This window comes from Peromyscus californicus, unplaced genomic scaffold (assembly GCF_007827085.1).
Source record: "Peromyscus californicus insignis strain IS unplaced genomic scaffold, ASM782708v3 Scaffold_6__1_contigs__length_162567912, whole genome shotgun sequence".
NCBI lineage: Eukaryota > Metazoa > Chordata > Mammalia > Rodentia > Cricetidae > Peromyscus > Peromyscus californicus.
The window spans coordinates 29,158,214-29,178,128 of NW_026294584.1; the positions used below are offsets into that span (position 1 = coordinate 29,158,214).

General features: G+C 37.7%; 1 protein-coding gene across 12 annotated transcripts in view; it reads left to right on the forward strand.

Annotated features, from left to right (window-relative positions):
• Foxp2 (forkhead box P2) overlaps positions 1-19,915 on the forward strand; it is a 559,890-nt gene that overhangs the window by 402,127 nt on the left and 137,848 nt on the right. The window contains exon 2 of one of the 12 annotated variants that reach the window (XM_052719617.1): positions 2,722-2,779. The exons of the other annotated variants lie outside the window; for them this stretch is intronic. The gene's annotated coding sequence lies outside the window, so the exon portion shown is untranslated. The remainder of the gene's footprint in view (positions 1-2,721; positions 2,780-19,915) is intronic. 12 annotated transcript variants of the gene reach the window in all.

Consider the following 19,915-nt stretch of genomic DNA (forward strand, 5'->3'; position numbering starts at 1 on the left):
TAAGAAGTCATTTCATGTAGCTTTATTTTTAACAAGATATTCTCTTCTTAGTGGCTTTGACTGTTTTAATATTTATATGTATTCACAGAGGTTAGCATCTAACTCTTACATAATGGTGTTCTGTAGCTCAACTTCTATTAAAGAAAATTATAGACTACTGATCCACATAAGTTAGAATTATATTACCCAAAAAAAAAATCATAGGACCTAAACAAAGTTGAGATAAAAACACATGTTCTTTGGAACAAGGTCCTTTGTTGCAGGAGAAGAAAGATAAGAGTACAAGGAACTCAAGTGTCTAAGAGCCACCTCTCTGTAACGACTGGAAAACTAAAAAGTTTCATGGAAGCTTCCAGAATTTAAGATTCTTTTCAAGATTTTCTCTTTAAAAGAATTCCATAGTATTATCTTTTAATTAATGAGGAATCCTGGGGAAGACTTTTCTCTGTCATCAACTGTATCTCTGTCTTAGTTATAGCAATGAGTATAACACTGTCATAGTTATCTGACTCCATGAGACTGTTTGTGACTTGGCAGGACAGTGAAAATCCATACAGCAGAAGTCAAAGAAGGCAGCAAAGGAAATACAGACCTCCAGTGTATCTCAGGGTGGGAATTTTGCTTTCTTTTTAGTGTGGAGAAACATGATTTTGGTGTTGACAACATAAGTCAAGGGTTGGAAAGAAGTAATTGTTTTGAAAGTCAGACAATACTATTACCTAATTTATATTTTATATTTCTTGACAACATAGAGGACTTACAGTTGCCTCTTCCTCTTCAAAGCTTAGTCAATAGATGCATCTTTCGTGCGCATGTTAGGGTGTCTGTGGAACCCATGGATGGGCTCTAGTTGTTTTTTTTCTTTTTTTTTTCTGCTGTTGTTAAAGTACAAGTCAATATATGATACTCTTGTTAACTAAAATACATACGATTTTTTTTTACTTAAATTATTCACACGTACAGTGTAATACTAGTAGCTCTGAAGTAGAAATTTGTTCATGTGTCAATTGTTAATGTAAAGCAGTTCTGAGCAGAAATCCTCAGTTTCCTTGGTTTAGCCTGAAAGACTGATAAAAATCATCATAAATACCCCCTCGCAGCTGCAGCTGCTAACCATCCTGGAGCCTCTTCTTGTGTCACCTGTATTTTGTGTTTCGTGAGCCTGTGAATCTGCTCCACTGTATAGATTATAAGACTACAGTGCTTTAGTATCATGTGTAGCTGTGATGGGATCATTACATAACATGTCACAGGAACAAGAAGTTGTTTTTACAAATGAGAAATTAGAACTAATGAAGACTTACATTTTCCCCAAAATATACACTGTAATTAATACAATGTGCAACTGAAATTTTATTATTTCATGCTACTTGATAAGCTTAGCAGTTGTAGACATGAAGAAATTGTATTGTAAGTCTAATCAAAATGTAGCTGTGTTCCACGCTAGCTTATACATCTATTTTTAAACAGAGATATTAGTCAACGCTCATCTTGGCCTCTGCAAATATTATTAATATGAATTGTATTTGTTTTTAAAACTGGATGTATTTGCTAGAATTTTTAATCATGTGATATGAAATTAATATTTTAAAGTGTCTTATATGACTTTCTTATAATCTTGTTTTTTCTCCCAATAACTCAGAGTTTAACAAAACTTTTTTCATATAGTTGAGATGCATTATATTTTAAGTTTCTAATGGTTAATTGAAAAAGCTGAGCAACACTTGCAAGGCATTCTATTTGATGCTCATAGGTAACAGAGCTTCCAGCCATGTCAGGCAGAATGCCTTAAAGGACCAGAACAGATGCCTTTTTATTACCATCATTTAAAAATTTAGTTTTCAAGACGACGACGTTTTATAAAGTTTGAAATAAAATACAGATCTGATAACAATTCTTTGATGATTTGAGTCACAAGAACAATACACAGTTGCATTTTTAACATTCATCCAAATTTCTTTATGTCTTAAAAGGTGAGGCCAGATTTGAAACGTGGCATGATACAGTCCTTTTTTGTCAGAGCAGTATTTGTATTCTGCTCCCTTTCATTGACGTTTTTCCATTTCTGTGATGCGAATGGGATAGCTATTAGTATGTGTAGTGAAAAAGGAAATAAAAACTATGATAACTGACCAGCTTCATTACCATTCTTAATCATGACCTCAGATACTTATAAGTATCTGAATATTTATATTTAAAATATGTTTACATATTCTATTCGTTATATGATGCTCCAGTTAAATATGTCCAGGCAGTAAGTATATCAGTTAACAAGATATTGACAAATAACTTACAAATATTGCAATGCACATGGCAGCTGATGTTCACTCTAATATTACCACATGGTTTTTCTTTGCATTTTTACTATATCCCAGGAAACAGTCTGATTAACCATAAGAAGATGGCCTCTCTTTTACATGTGGTTTATTTGTTTTTACTACTAGCATTGCCTACACATGACATACTTATAGTGATCCATACTGAGGGAAACTTAGCCAACAAAATTATTGAATGCTTCTTTTCTTTTCATGAAACTAACATTATGTTAGTAGGAATAAACACACACATACACACACAGTATTCACGCACATGCACACTTCAAAAATCTGAAATTTAATTTCTTTGTAAAAATACATTATCAATAACTAGCCTATGGCATATTTATTTAACTTAGTTTAGATCTGAAAACCGGTCGCATTATTGTTCTTGTTACATTTACAGCCATGAGACAGACTTGTGGTTCTCCAACAGCTGTGCAGTGCAGAGACGTAAATGTAAGGTAAATGCCATTGCTTTGCTATCTCAGATGAATATTAGTATACAGCATCATAATCACACTTCACTGAAGGTTTGTATCTCATATAAAATATCTGTGTTCAGTAGGTGATTAAAACTACTCATTTTTTTATAAGTATATGTCTTACAAAGTGAAAGAGTAGAATAGTTGAAAGCAAAAGTGGACTAAACAGGAGTCTTATTCTGACTCTGCCACAAAATCATTATATAAATGTGAAGTCTCTGGACAGCCTTAAAGACAATGAGCAGATTAGCCAAATCTAAAATGTCATGATTAAAGATATATTTTGTTTTTTCTTTTGAAGAAAATGATGGGTATCTTAAGTTTCTTAAGGTGATCATCTCAAGAACCAGCACGTCTTCTTGGTAACATGACACAGCCAGAAAATGCTTTGTAATCAAATAATTAAATCTCATGTGTTAAATTATTGTTCCAATAAAATGTTTACCAACACCCAATGGCCTTTTATCTCATTAAATGACAGGCAATAATACTATAAATTGCATTATCACTACACAAAAATTATATTCTTCTGTATGTAGTATTGCAACCTACATTTAAATATTGTGATATAGTGCAATTTAGCATCACTTATCCCTTGTCTTTATCCCTCAAATTAAAAAAAAATGGTAAAATTAATTAACATCAGCAGCAAAAAAAATGCATTCTATAATCGACTACTCAGTAATTCATGTTTTGTATCAAATATCAGGACTAAGGAAGAAATGTTTTAATTTTAAAATTAATAATACACTTTGGGAGTAATTCTAACTTTATGGGACACAGAACTAGACATGGATGAGTATGCTTTAGGAAATGACAAAGTTCCACTCATGTATTAATAAAACATGAAATTAAACATTTTAAACATTAGTTCTACTCATAAGAATTGGGAATATTTTCCCACATAAACAGTATTGCGTGAAAATTTTCATATATATTTCAGTAGAGGAAGTCATTTTGATATAGAAAACATGAAAAATAAATTTAGACAGCTTTTACCTGCTATATCTTCATCTCTACAAAACATTCATTGAGCCAGACACATTGCATCTTGATCATAAAATAAAGGCTTAATTTATACACACTCTAGATCATGTCTTGTGTTATCTTGATTTCCATTCTAGTAGAAAGCATTTCTGAAAGGCAGCCTGAAGAGGCAGATCTAAACTGAGACCATTCTTTAACTAGTATGATGTTTCCACTGGTGGACAGCTGCTTGGAACTGACCTCCTATAGAAAAATATCTGGTGTATCTAGCCTATCACTTCAAAGTGCATTTGAGTGGAAAACTTCACACAAATCCAAGTCATGGCATGGAGAAAGAAGAACAAGTTCCCATCTTGAAACTGCCCTGCATCTATAAGACATCAAGTCACTTAATCTTTTGAATACTACTAATTCATCTCAAAAGTGGAAATTAAAATCCCACAAAATTGTTGTGTGAAATAAAAAAAAATACTATATATCATGTGTGGCATAAATCCTTAGGTAATATGTTAAAATCCATCGTTGTTACAATAGACTCCAGGACCCTGCTATTTAATCCATGTCTAGGATGTCTACACAATAGTACAGTTTCTGCTCTTCAGCCGTCCGTTTTCACTATTCCCAATTACTCTAATGAGCTAAAAAAAAAATATCCCCTAGTTAGAGAAGAACAACTCTGAATGTTGTTTAGGACTGCCAGGGATTCCTTCTCTTACAGCTTTTCCTTGGCTTGTGTGTTTCACATGCATGGAGTACAACTGCAGTTAATGTTGTTCTCTCCTAGACTGTCCTTGTAGCTGCAACAACTAATGGTTAGTGTCGTCTGTCAACTTGACAGGATCTAGAATCACCCAGTAGACAGGCTACTAGGAATACTTTGAGGGATTATTTAATTAGGTTAGCCTCTGGGTCTGCTTGTGAATAATTGTATTGATTAGATTTATTAAAGTGGGCTTGGGACTAGGTTTGCAAAAAAGGAGAAAGTATCTAATCATCAATGTTCATGTTCTCTGCTTCCCAGATGTAGGCACAATATGCCCATCCTTCTCAACCAGTTGCCAAACCTACCCTGCCATGATGGGCTATAACCTGGAACTATGAATCAAAGTAAACGCTTCTCTTAAACTGTTTTTGTCAGAGTTCTTTATCACAACAAAGAGAAAAGTAAGCAGCACATGAGTTCCTGAACCATGAGTTTCCTACTCTAGGCTAGTGCCTGGCTCATTTCTTGCATAAAAGGACTTCAGTGAACATGTGGTGAAACCATTCATGCAGACAAGATTGTCATCTGTGAGAGGGAAGCTGGGGGAAGAGAAAGAACACTTCGCTCATTTAAAATGAGTGATTATCTTGTTGCCATTCCTCATGGACTTAGGTGCCGTTTGAGTCATATTAAGACTCATACCCAGAATACCAGATTTCGGGCCAGCATGGATGTGGCAAAAATAAGCCCTTCTAAAAGGAAATTGTCAATTCAGGCTGCTTGATCAGGGAGGAGTTTACAAAAGCCTGCTATGTTGGGTGTATAGAAATGAAAGTTGGACTGGGAATGGAGTCATGTAGGTGAGAGTTTGCCTGGCATATGCAAGATGCTGCACTTAATACCTAGTACTGCAAACACACACACACACACACACACACACACACACACACACACACACACACACACACACACTATAATAATAATGCTAAAAAGAAACAACTGCAGTGAGAGAGGCTATGTTTGGCTCACAGTTTCAAAGGAGTCAGTCCATCATGACTTAGTCCTATGTCCTTGGGCAGAGCATCAGGGCTTAGGAAGCATGTTGCAAAGGATGTCTGTTCATGTTATGGCTAGCCAGAAAGTATGTAACAATGGGGGTGGGGTACAATCAATAAAAGAAGGAAAATAAAATATAGAGGAGAATAGAACAATCAGCTTGTAAGTTGAGTTATTAAGGAAGGTCAGGGAAAGAAGAATTTTTCAAAGACAAGGCTTATCTGGTGTGTAAAACTATATGACTGGTTCAAAAACCAGAACACTGTTTAGTTAAATTAAACGTTGATGATTTAATCCCCCATTTTTTATTGATTGCAGATAATTTTTAGGATCAGCAATGCTAATATGGGTAATAATGAATGGGAACGTTGTACTTTCAAATTAATGTTCACAAGAAAAGAGAAAAGTAATAAATGCACTTTTGCTTCTCAGGTTCCTGCAAGAGAAAATTTATATAGCATAAATTAAATTTGGAGGGTAGATTTTCTCCTTCCTTAGCTATCCAGGTACTTGTTTCTTTCTGTAATCTGTTAGGATTTTAAGAACATATTCCCTGGACTTCTCTGCCTTAACTAAAGTGAAAGCAAGAAAGGAATAAAACACTAATATTGTTATGGGACCTCTCCATAGGATTTAAGACTTAGGCTTTGAATTTTATCTTAAGATGTTTGGAAGTGTTGTAAGAGCTCAGCTGAATGACAGCATGATGAACAGTCTGAGTACACGATTAAAGACAAAAAGCAAAATTATTTAGAACTTCACTTCCATTTAAGGCTGTGTTTCCTTTGGGAATTCTATTCTTATCTATCAGCCTGTGTTCTACACTGCACTTAAGTTTCCTAAATACCACCTTGCTACTTCGTTTTCTCTGCTGTATTCTTTCTTCCTTCACTATGTGTTCATCGTGTAATCTTTTCTGTTCCTTTGATCTCTTGCAAAGGAAGGAGAAAATTTGTAACTAATTCTAACTTAATCCTAAAGGATATTCTAAATCATAATTTTATCCATAAATGCTGAAACTGTGTTGATTCTTGTAACCCAGGGTCCGGTGTTTCATTCTTGCTTTATTTTACTCAAAGAAGAGTTTCTTTAACAAAATTTAAGATGTAGTTTTAGTATGAAAGTAACAATGTTCTTGATTCTAGCTGTGACTTAGAATAATCTAGACCTCGAATCATATTCATGATGTTAAAAATAGCCCCCTGCTTAAATTTATGAAACTTATAGATCACTAGAATAGTGTGATCATTTGCTAAGTCTTTGGTAAAATCTCCCAAAACATTAAAAGGAGTATCCAAGCTATAATTGTTCAGGACAGTTAAATTAATGACCAGTTCTTCTAAGTGCATCTTTTGCTATGTTAATTATATCTGTTTTAATAATGCTGGATTTGGTAGCACAGCATTGAAAAAGATCAAACAAATGAGTAATTTAGTGTTCTTTTAAAAGTATTTAAGTCACTAACTTAATGTGAAAATCACATAGACTCATTATGAGAATGTAGCTTGAGTTTTAGGTTAAATTACAGTTGGGCACTAAGGTACTTTTCTCAAAAGTACTAAATAAATGTTAATAAATTGTTATGACATAGTGGGATTTTTCATAAAATTATACTCTTTGATTATATAGTAAGAAACCACTCATGTGAAATAATTATAGTAGACCTTTGACATTCACAAGTTGTGTATCCTGAGATCTTCAGGAACCTGAAAAGTCAAGAAATTTTCATTTCAGAACTTTCTGGTGAGGGTGTTTAGCCTTCCTACCAAACACAGTTCTCCTTCTCTAGGAGAGTACCATGATTCTGTGCAAAGTGCTCTACAATATTCCATAGAAACTTCCACATTGTTCTTCTCTATCTTTAAAAATCCAAAATTTTATGGATAATGTAGATTTAACTGGATCACTGAGTCCATCTAGAATAGACAGGTAGAGTAGCATTAGTGATAGCATTATGATTTATGGTATGGTAGCATTAGTGGCAGGTCATCTGTGTAAGACGTCAGTAGACTAGACCCTCCCACCCCCAGCCTCTCGGCATGCTTGGATGTTTCATAGCTAGAGAAATTATGCAGGAATACAACACAGGGACTTTGGAATCATGAGGATAATGAAATGGGTCCTCAACAGCTAGGAATTTTAAGGCTCTGTTCTACTAGATCTTCCAATCCTGCATCTGTTGGGAACATCCAATGAAACCAAGTAAATTCCTTGCACTTCCTGTATTGATATAGTATACAGACTTGATAGCCTTCATTACCTTCCATATTCTCCCTTTTTAAGTATAACTATCAACTGGCTATCATAAATTATCTGGGAGATCTTAGTGAAATTTTTCTGATTTGTCTTTAAGGATACAGGGGAAGACAGTGACTTAAGAGTACAGAGACCTCTCAGAAGGACGATAGATGATTGGAGCCTTTGTTTCCATAACTACCAGTTATTGGCTAGTTTTGCCCTAGGGTTCCTCTTTGAGGTCTTAATCCTTCCAGATAGAAATCCTCTGTTTAGATTCGGATTTCAGCTGAAGTCTGGAATCACATTCAGCTATGACTAACAGCATGTAGGTTTCTTCCTTCCTTCCTTCCTTCCTTCCTTCCTTTCTTTCTTTCTTTCCTTCTTTTCTTTTTTCTTTCTTTTAAGGTTTTGTCATTTTGTTTTATTGTAATCCACATAGAACCTGTTTAGGGAGTGCTTAAGCATTTGAATAACACAAAATTCCTTTGCACACTCTATAAATTCTTACACTTAGAATGCTAACACATGCGTTGCTGTAAAAACTGCCACCTTGACATCCTCCACTGCTGGTGCTACTGCACATTCTCAAGTGACAAACCAAGGAACACAGTGAACATTATGATGTGCTGGCATGAAGAAAATCTGTTGTATCACAGAGAGATTAAATTCTTAGACAGACTATGTTTGCAAAAACATTGAAAAAAACACAAATGACAGATTTTTGTCTGTACTCATACTTCTTCCTATAGACCAATCATGGAGTGGACATTTAAAACATTAATTTGCAATAAAACCGTACAGAATTGTCATTTCCCGAAAGCTCATTGTCATTAAGAAGATTCTTTTCATCTTTGGGCTTAGAATTCCCACCATCAAGACCTATTTTCACTTCCCTAAGGGATCTGGATGCAGAGATCCATGGCTAGGCCCCAGGTGGATCTCTGGGAGTCCAATTAGCGAGAATGAGGAGGGTTTATAAGAGCAAGAATTGTTGAGACCAAGGTTGGATAAAGCACAGGGACAAATAGCCAAATGAATGGAAACACATGAACTATGAACCAATGGCTGAGGGATCACCAACTGGATCAGGCCCTCTGAAAGGGTGAGACAGTTGATTGGCTTGATCTGTTTGGGAGGCATCCAGGCAGTGGGACCCCGGGTCCTGTGCTCATTGCATGAGTTGGCTGTTTGAAACCTGGGGCCTATTCAGGATCGCTTGGCTCAGCCTGGGAGGAGGGGACTGAACCTACCTGGACTGAGTCTACCAGGTTGATCTCAGTCCACGGGGGAGGCTTTTGCCCTGGAGGAAGTGGGAATGGGGGGTGGGCTGGGGGGAAGGTGAGGGGGGCAGGAGGGGGGAGAACAAGGGAATCCATGGCTGATATGTAGAACTGAATTGTATTGCAAAATAAAAATTAAAAAAAAATTTTAAAAAAAAAGAGTCTTAGAGAACATTTCGGACAATGGTTTTCAAACCTAAGAAACTATATATAAACCTTTTTTTAAACCGGAAATGCATCCCAGTGCAGTCTCGTGAGTTAATAGGGGCGAAGGGAGTGGGGATTGGGAATTGAAAATCAAGAGGCCTAAAAATCTCCAGGAAATTCATCCTCAAATGCTCTAAGGCTGAGTGTCAGAACCCCAGCTTCCTTTTTCTCTTGACAAGGAAAATGTTTCTCTGTAAATAAAAATTATTGAACTTGAATTTCAGTAATATCCTGTGTCAGAAACATCTCTCCAAGATGTTTTTCTTTTTTGTTTATCTTTGTTATTGTCATGTAGCCCAGACAGACTTGAATTTGCTGTGTAACTAAAGATGATATTGAATCCTGATCAGCCTTCTTTCCCTTCTTGGATGCTAGGATTATAGGCCTGTGCCACAAAGCTTGGTTTTTGTGGTACTAGATACTGAACCCAGGGTTACACCCACACTAGACTAACACTCTGCAACTGAACTACACCCGAGCCATCTGCTTTCCAACCAAATGAGAATATGCTGAAGTTCTGCTATGTCAGGTTGCCATGTCAGGTTGCTCCAGATTCAACAGCAGTGTATATTTTGCTTATTCTATGCATTTCTTCTTTTAAAAATGTTAGCTAAAGAAAAAGTAGCCCTCCTCAGGCTTCTTGAGATGCCACTCTCTAATATATTCTTTTCAAAATCATTTCCAACAGTGATACCAGAATCATATTTGCACTAGTACAACATCTCACATGAAATTATCAATGGAACATATATTCCCTATTGTACTAAGTAAAAAAAAAAAAAGATAGATAAATAAATGAATAAATAAATAAATAGATAATTGCATCGTATTGGCCTCAGCTAATATCCACTATCCCTGGTAAACTTGCTTTTGATATCAGAAACCATAAGTCAAAAACGTCTGGTCTGGGCCGGGCGGTGGTGGCGCACGCCTTTAATCCCAGCACTCGGGAGGCAGAGCCAGGCGGATCTCTGTGAGTTCGAGGCCAGCCTGGTCTCCAAAGTGAGTTCCAGGAAAGGCGCAAAGCTACACAGAGAAACCCTGTCTCGAAAAAACCAAAAAAAAAAAAAAAAAAAAAAAAACGTCTGGTCTGCTTCAATGGCCCTGGTACCCAGCTCTCCTTATCTAGTCGGTTTTCTAACTATGACATAAGCCGTGACATGAAGTGCCTCTAGCTCTTCAAACCTTGATCCACGGCTCCATGCAACTCAATTTACCCTGCAATTTTTAAATATCTGTGGGTAACTATTCATTAAGTTTCTCTGATGTTTTCCTCAGCCCACCAATACACACACACACACACACACACACACACACACACACACACACACACACCACTACCACCACCACCACCACCACCACCACCACCACCACATACACCACATACACACCATACTACACACACCACCACCACCACCACATACACACACACACACACACACACACACACACACACACACACAAACCCGCCACCACCACCACATACACCATATACACATACACAACCTACACACATAGACTCACACAACCCACACACATATCCCACCACACACACACATACACACACACACACCACCACCACCACGTACACACCATACACACACACACCACCACCACCACCACCACCACCACCACCACCACCACATACACCACATACACACCATACTACACACACCACCACCACCACCACATACACACACACACACACACACACACACACACACACACAAACCCGCCACCACCAACACATACACCATATACACATACACAACCTACACACATAGACTCACACAACCCACACACATATCCCACCACACACACACATACACACACACACACCACCACCACCACGTACACACCATACACACACACACACACACACACCACCACCACCACCACCACCACATACACCACATACACACCCTACACACACACCCTACACACATACACGCATACAACCCACACACATATCACACACACACACACACACACACACACACACACACACACACACACACACACCTGTAGCCAGAATTTTCTCTGCTCCCATCCAGCCCTGCAGTCCATGTTTCTCTGGTCCAGTCCAGCCCCTTGGTCCCTCAGCCACTTATAAGATGATCACTCAGTCCCTGCACCAAGGTTACCCAAGGTGTCCCACCATAGGCACTGGGCTCCAAAAAGCCAGCTCATGGACCAGGGATGGCCCCAATCCCACTGCCTGCCTGGGAGCTCCCTAAACAGTTCAAGCTGAACAACTGTCTGACATATCCAGAGGGCCTAGTCCAATACCATGGGGACTCCTCAGCTGTAGGTCCACAGTTCATGGGTTTCCACTAGTGTGGCTGGCCGTCTCTACATTTTCCCAGCATGAACTCGATGTGCCTTGCTCATAGAATCCCTCCTCTCTCTCATCGATTGGTGCAGGGAGGAGGGACCTGTACCCGCCTCAACTGAATGTACTTGACTCTGCTGACTCCCACTGGGAGACCTTGCCTTGGAGGAGGTGGGAATAAGGGGTGGGTTGGGGAGGAAGGCTGGGGGGCAGGAGGAGGGAAAAGAGGGGGATCTGTGGTTGGTGTGTAAAATGAATAGAAAATTTCTTAATAATAAAAATAAAAAGTAATAAAATAAAATAAAAATAATCACTCAGAGGCTTAATATTTTTTGCAAACTGTATGGCCTGTGGCAGGCTTCTTGCTAGCTAGCTCTTATAACTTGACCCATTTCTATTTTCTTATAAGTTTCCACGTTGCTGTGGCTTACCAGTACTTTCACATCTTGCTTCTCTTGGTGGTGCTGATGTCTCTCTAGACTCTGCCTTTCTCTTTTCTTTCTCTCTTCTTTCATTTCCTGCCAGCCTCTAAACTGCCTTACCATAGGCCAAAGCAGCTTATTTATTAACCAATGGGAACAATATGTATTCAGGCAGGGCGGTGGTGGCACACGCCTCTAATCCCAGCACTTGAGAGGCAGAGCCAGGCAGATCTCTGTGAGTTCAAGGCCAGCCTGGTCTACAGAACGAGATCCAGGACAGGCACCAAAATGACACAGAGAAACTCTGTCTCAAAAACCAATATATATATACATATTTTCACAGCATACAGAAAGACATCCCCCAGCAAACACCCCACATACATACCACACAAACACACATAAACGTGTACACACACACACACACACATCACACCACATACACACAGAAATCACATCACCTACATCACCTACACACATACACACACATCACACCACATATACACTACATATACACAAACACACACATACATACACACACACACACACACACACACACACACACACACACATCACACACACTTTTTTCTTATACATGTTTTTAATCTTGTATACATGCAGCTGAATCATAGCTACTACTATAAACTCCTTAAGTGCAAGGCTGCCTTGTTCACCTTTCATTATCCAGTGTCTGCAATGTCTGCATGTAGGTTTTGCATAAACATGTGGTATCTGTAGACTTGTGCCCATACATAAACCTGTCAGGCCCCTCTTTTCTCTTAGGCTCTGGTTGTATCTTTCAACTGTCTAGTGAAACACCTCAACTCAGATTAACAGGTTTCCAACTCAAATTATTTATCTTTCCCTGTCATGGTCAGTGTTCCTCTCAGCTTTTCCTGATCTTATCCTACAGTCTCTAACCATTAATCCCTTCTAATCTGATAATGTCACATCCTCTGCTCTGATACTGTGAAAATCCCCCACTCTGATCTCTCAGCACAAGACACAGGGCTCTTGGTGAACTATCATGGACATATGTGGCTTAAACTGAACTGTTTTCCAAGCATAGTATTTATTCATTTGCAAATATTTATGTTTGTCATGCTGTGTATTTTGCAAAGTGCCATGAATCATATGAATGTGGACATCTGTTTTACGTCTTTCTCTAATTCTCCACCAGCTTGGAAGATCATTACCATTATATAGATTCCAAAGGCTTTCACATACTTCACAGGATTTACTCCCTGAAATTGTCATTGAGTTACCCATCTCACATGTGTGTTTCCAGAACATGTATCACACTTTTATCATTGCAAATATTGTAATTACCATGATAGATTATAACAGGTTTTATTGCAGACATTTGGCTTCTTTTTCAACTGATTCTCAGATTTTTATATCTTGGAGGTAAGAGGCTGGATTTGGTTCATGCTTATAATTTCCCACCAACACAGCAGTTAATGCATGGTAGATTCCAAATAAATCTAAAGTATTTGAACTAAATTGTGTGAACTAGACCACATTTTCTCTATCAGAGTAAGTTGAGGCTGTCCCATTCATCCAATGAAGCAATTACAAAAGTTAACTTATCAGCTTACTTTTTCTGTAGAAATTTGCAGCCTGGCCTGGTCTCCTGAGATGACAGGCTCCAGTCACACTGCCCAGCTCCTCCCACGTCACTAAGAGATTTTTGTCTTTGTTCCATTAGACAATCTGTTTTGTAAATAACACATCTAAGGATTTGTTTCCCTGACTAGAGAGTATGCAATATGCTTATTTGACCACAATTTGTTCTTTCTCCTTTATTGTTGTGTTTTCTTTTCTATTTCTATCTTCTTTCTTTCGATTTTCATATATACCAAAATCATTTGTTTACAGTCAGCCTTTTCCTTCCTATTTTTAATGCAATACACTGCTTTATCTGTTAATACTAACTGGCTTTCTGTCCTCACTAAGTACAAAGAGGACTTTTTATATATATATAGTAAAAGCAAGAAGTCTGATTAATAAAATGACGTTGGAAATCTATAGAATAGCACATAATACTCAGGGATTTCTCAAATAGTAAGAACTTGTATAGACTCCCCACATAATCTGTCATTCTATAATATATGAAGAAATTATATTAAATTTGATCATTGATTTTGAGTATTTCTACATTTACTAAAAACACATCAGCTGCTCTAGCTAGGAATACGTCATGCAGTGACGCTGATGGACAGGCAGTACAGAGCCTACTCGGGCCAGAGTTGATTAGCACAGCTTCTTAAAATTGGCAGGGGCCAAGACTTTAGCCCTGTGCTCTGCTCCATATGGCTTCTATCTTCATGGTCATGAGAAGTCTGCCGTTCCTCCTGCCATCATGTCATGGTCCAGGCAGAAGGAATAGGAAGGTAAATGAGAAAAGATAAAGCATAAATAAGAGCTGGGCAGCTGACTGTGCCTCATTCACTAAGAGCTTTCTCAGGAGCCACTGGCCCAAACTGCACTGTGTGAACATCTGTCATTTTAGAGGTCTATGGAGCGGATTGTCTTTATTGAGTCACTTTGTCACAAAAAAAACCTAAATTGGAGTTCTTAAAGTAGAGAAAAGGGGGGAATGGATTATGAGAATGGTAGCAGTGTGTGTACCAACTGTTTATCAAACTAGTACTGATACAATGAGTCCTAGAGTTATATGAAAAAAAAAAAAAGCAGATCTATAAGGTAAGATGCTTTAGTGACAAGAACTTTTATTGTTTTGATTAAGATTTAAACACACACACACACACACACACACACACACACACACACACACACACACACACACACACACACTGTGATCGAAGTTCAGCAGGTTTTAGGGGATTCAGTTTTAATAATTTTAGTCACAATTAAAAAGCAGTTACAGACTCTGTGTGTGTTCATAACCTAATGGTTCCTCCCTCTAGGAGACCCTACAGAAGATGGGCCTGTGTGCATTCTAGTGAGACATCTTGATGGAGTATAAGCGAGCAGCAGGACAAACTCTGGGTGGTTTGAGTTGCTCAAGCTTTTGCAAAGGTTGCAAGCAGAAATACAAACATGTTTTTCAGGAGATTGGTGTAAACAGTCATGGGACCTGAGCTTTAAATAAGGAAGTTCAGAAAAAAGCTTTTCATGTGTAGTAGTATAGTAATGTGTAGTAATATCACTGAAAAACTGAAAGTCTTTGTGTTTCTCTAATTATCCAAATGATGAGAAACACATTCCATAGGCCTTTCATGTTACCTGGAGAAATCTGTATTGAGAGCAGCACCAGGAGAAATGTGTGGGACACAAATGAATGTTCCTGCCTGCCCCCATCCTCTGAAAGCCTGGGTTCCTACTGAGTTCTAGATGCCAAGACCTTTGTACCTGTGATCTGTTATTTCGTCCCCACACAAACCAGATGATTGGCACTGTTTCTATCTCCCTCCAGAAATCTGAGAGCCAGAAAGCTTAAGAAAATTTCCCAGGAACCCATAATCAAATTTCAGTTTCCTGACTACAGAACTACATTTTTTTCTAACATTCTTTTCATGAGAATATTTGTAATGAATCATATACTAGCTCCTTCTCATTTGGGCAAGACCAAGAAAGGACCAGAAAGTCATATGTATGACCTGTGATGAAGGAGAGACCCTGGAGGAAGGAAGACAAGACCCTATTTCATATGAGAGCCTGGCTGACCAAGCCAGCATTGTGTCCTGAGTCTTCCTTCATCTATGACTTCAATGAGCCAAAGAGATAGTCACTTTTCATAGTATTTACTGCATGCTTTCAAGTACTTATTGAGACTGAAATTAAAATGCCCTTAGTCCATTTTCTTTATTATACTCATGAGTTGTGCCCTGGAAATGCAGGGGTATAACAGCCTTTGCATCAAATTGTGAAAACCACATAATTTGCATGCATCTAATAAATGTTGATCAAATCAATCCTCTATTTCATCACCTCCAAATATCTTTATCTCTTTATTGTTCTTAAAAGTGCTGACATTTAGTTGTGTCTTCCTGTTCAAAACGAAGAACAAAATAGATGTGTGATGACTGAACAGCAGGGATTAGGAAAGTCTTGGAAATAATATTGTACTCAGGGATTCATTTTTCTTCTGAAAAATCTGCTCCTCTCCTGGCTGGGTGACTGTGGCGCACACCTTTAATCCCAGCACTCGAGAGGCAGAGGCAGGCAGATCTCTATGAGTTCAAGGCCAGCCTGGGCTAGAGAGTGAGTTCCAGGACAGCCAGACTACACAGAGAAACTCTGTTTCTAAAAAACAAACAAACAAAAAGTTGCTCTCCTCCTTTCGTCCCTGACCCCCTCCTTCCTTCCATCCCTCTCTCTGTTGTCTGTTTTCTTGCCTTCCTTCTCTACATCGTTCTTATTGCATAGAATAAACACAAATAGACTCAACCCATTCCTTAATTTGCTTTCAGGCACCATTTTTGAAACATGATTTTAACAAACTAGAACATTAAACTCAACCCATGAAATACAAGAATATACAATTATAAATGTACACATGACTCCTGTGTATTTTCTAACTAGGATGACCTTAGTCTTTGGGGACAACAGAACATGTTGAAAGCAAGGTGCATTCAAGTTTCTCATGGAGCATTCTTGGAGCATTTTAGATTATTAAATACTGGAATGTACATTCCGATCACTAAAGGATCAAAATGCATTCATTCATGCCATACTGGTACAAATTATTTTAAAAGAAGCACCTGTTCTGGAGCTGGTTGACAGTGAATAATGTATTTAAAGACCTAAATCAGAAACAGTAACTTAAGCACTAATCCATGTGGAATTATTTACCATTCCCATTCAATGATTTCCAATATTACTAGACTAAGGAAGGGTTAGCTCTCTCTCTCTCTCTCTCTCTCTCTCTCTCTCTCTCTCTCTCTCTCTCTCTCTCTCTCACACACACACACACACACACACACACACACACACACACACACACATACACACTCACACACCCATTTACATCTTTTGTTTGCGTTTTCCAGAATACATTTATTTAATGAAATGAAAGTTCAGGAGTATTGTAGAAATAAATTTCAAAGTATTATCTCCTCTGTAAAATTTCATACGATAAAAAATAATGAGCTTGCTCCAGCAGAAAAACAACAGGCAAAAAAAAACAGCGCAGTGGTTTACTGAACAATGTACAACATTTCCATGTATCCAACTTACTTCTCCATCAGCCTACCAAAGCACTGTGACTATATGCCCCTGCGTATTAGACACGTTGCTAGGCAGATACCAGGTACCAAGGGGAATTCAAAGATTTGCTTCTCCTCAGGGAGTTGACACTCTGGCTAGATAAAATTCAAGATAATAACCATTCTCTTAAGGCATTTTAAACAAAACTTAGAGTTTAAGGTATTAAAAAAATCTTCTTGACAGTTATGGCTTTTAAAAAGTGTTCTGTGGAGTAAATTGGGTTCCTCTTGTCTGTGTTTAGTGAGTCAGCCATCACTTACAGGCTGAACAGAATAAGGTTTTCAGAATCCAGTCTCCTGATGCTTTGTGACTTTCTAAGATTCTTTTGGACAGAGTTCCAGAATCTACTGTTATTGAAGTGATAAAATTTGAGGAAAACAAATCCTGTGAAAAACACGCTGAATGGGGCCTGTTACCAAAAGTCATTACCCAGATAGAACAGGAGAGAAGAGGAAAGAGTGAAATGCACTTTAATGATGTCTTTACATTAAGGAGATTAACTCCTCAGTTTTAATATAAGAAAAATAAGAACACTTGGGCTGGACCTTCATAATGGTAAGAGTTCTGTGTTTAAAAGGTGTCTTTTGTTTTAAGATTTATTTATTTGTGTGTGTGTGTGTGTGTGTGTGTGTGTGTGTGTGTGTGTGTGTGTGTTCCATATATGCAGGTGGTGCCCAGAGACACCAGAAGAGGGTATTAGACCCTCTGTAGCTGGAGTTACAAGCATTTGTGAGGCACACAGTGTTTGTGCTGTGTACTGAATTTGATACTTCTGGAAGAGCAGCAAGTGCTCTTAATTGTTGAGATGTCTCTCCAGCCTCTATAAGTTGTCTTAAATATGAAATTTAAACCTTATGGTTTTGCAAAATAATTTAGAACATACAAAAAACTATAAAGATTTAAATTTTATTGGTGGCTTATGTATAATCCCTACACTTAGTGTGGGCCAGCCTGGGCTACACAATGAATTACAGACAAGCTGAACTACATTGTGATACCATACCCAGAAAGGGGGTGGGGAATGGATGGAAATTTGAAATTCACCTAAATTTCAACTTCCATTCAGCATTCCAATAGATTAGTATTCTGTTAATATGTTTTAAACTGATAGTGATTGAATATGTGTGTGTCTGTGTGTGTATGGTTTTGTGGCATCCTCATGGCAGTATAGAAATGAATGTAATTCTGTGTTTTAAAACTTGTCTTAAACATAAGATTTATTTATAGGCTTTAGCTTAGTTCAGGACCATGGAAGAGCTTGACCATGTGTCAGTTACTTGGCATTATTTCATTTATGTCCCTCAGTGAAGCCAAGAATTTAGACACTGTGATGCTGGAGAAGCCTTGGGTTTGGATAGGGCTCCAGTTCTTAATGGTTGCATAACACATTTCCTTTTCCTGTCAATCATGAACATTTGCATCAGTCTCTAACTCTAAAAATTGTTGTCTGTATGCTTTATTTAGCAAAAAAAGCTGCCGTCTTACTGAATTGAAAAAATTTTAACATGTCAAAAGTGTTAACTATGCTAATGAGATAGCCCCTTCTTTACTACTAAGAACACAAAGAAACAGGGCTATTTTAATTTTTAGAAATTTCAGATTAACTTGTTCTTGCAAAAGCACTCTGTTGCTAAATGAAATGTGTTGTTAGAGTATTACACAGTGTACACTATCACCCATCTGAATATAGTTTTAGCCCATTATGTTCCATATGCCCCATGACACACCAGCTTATCTGTCTAGAGTGCTTCTCTGTGTGTTCAATTATATAGGTAGGGATTTTAATGAAGAAAAATAAAATAAGGAATATTTAGAAATATAATTATATAGAGGTCAGAACTGTGAAAATTGCTTTTCTCACAATCACTATAACTTAGCTTTATTGCCTAAATTATAAGTAATAAAAATTATTTTTATACTCTGAGAGTAAGTAGCCTTGGTTCTTGGTAAGAAATTGCAATATTTTCTCTAAGGAGAAATCAGCTCCCTTATAGGTGGTAGTGATTTGTTGAATATTAGTTTCCTAGAAGATCTGCAGCCACATTTTAATAACTGTGACAAGAAAAAAATAGGAAACAAACAAACTGGGATGTTGTTTATTTAGGGCCTATTGTGCATCATAGGAAAGGACACACAGCCTTGAACTAGATACCCAAGTCTTTACTGTAGGGATGCGTGAGAACTCTCTCCTAAGTCAGCGCCCTCTTCTCTGATGCAGTTTCTAAAACAGACACGAAACTACATTAAAATTGTCAGCTTCCAGTAACTTGTTTAGTAGTTGTTAAAATCTTATATGAGCTCTTATAATAATAAAATACCTCACTAAGAATACAATTGTTTAATATTCACCTCTTCAGAGGTTAATAGAACATAAATAGAGTTGCTTTGCTTCTCCAGTTCATTAGTAAACATGTTCTCATTCATTTTTCAGGAAATAAATAACTTCCTTAGAAAGCTCTCCCTTCATATCCTATTCATGACAGAATATTAAAGGGAGGCAGTTCTGTTGACAGATTACATGAGTATCTTATACCCCACAAAACTAGAGTCCAGTTCAGTGGTTTAAACAAAGGAATTGGGAGAATGCACATAGGCAGAAATCTGACTTCCTTTTGATGGTTTGGAGTATGTATTTGAGTGTATAGGAAAACAAACTGGATT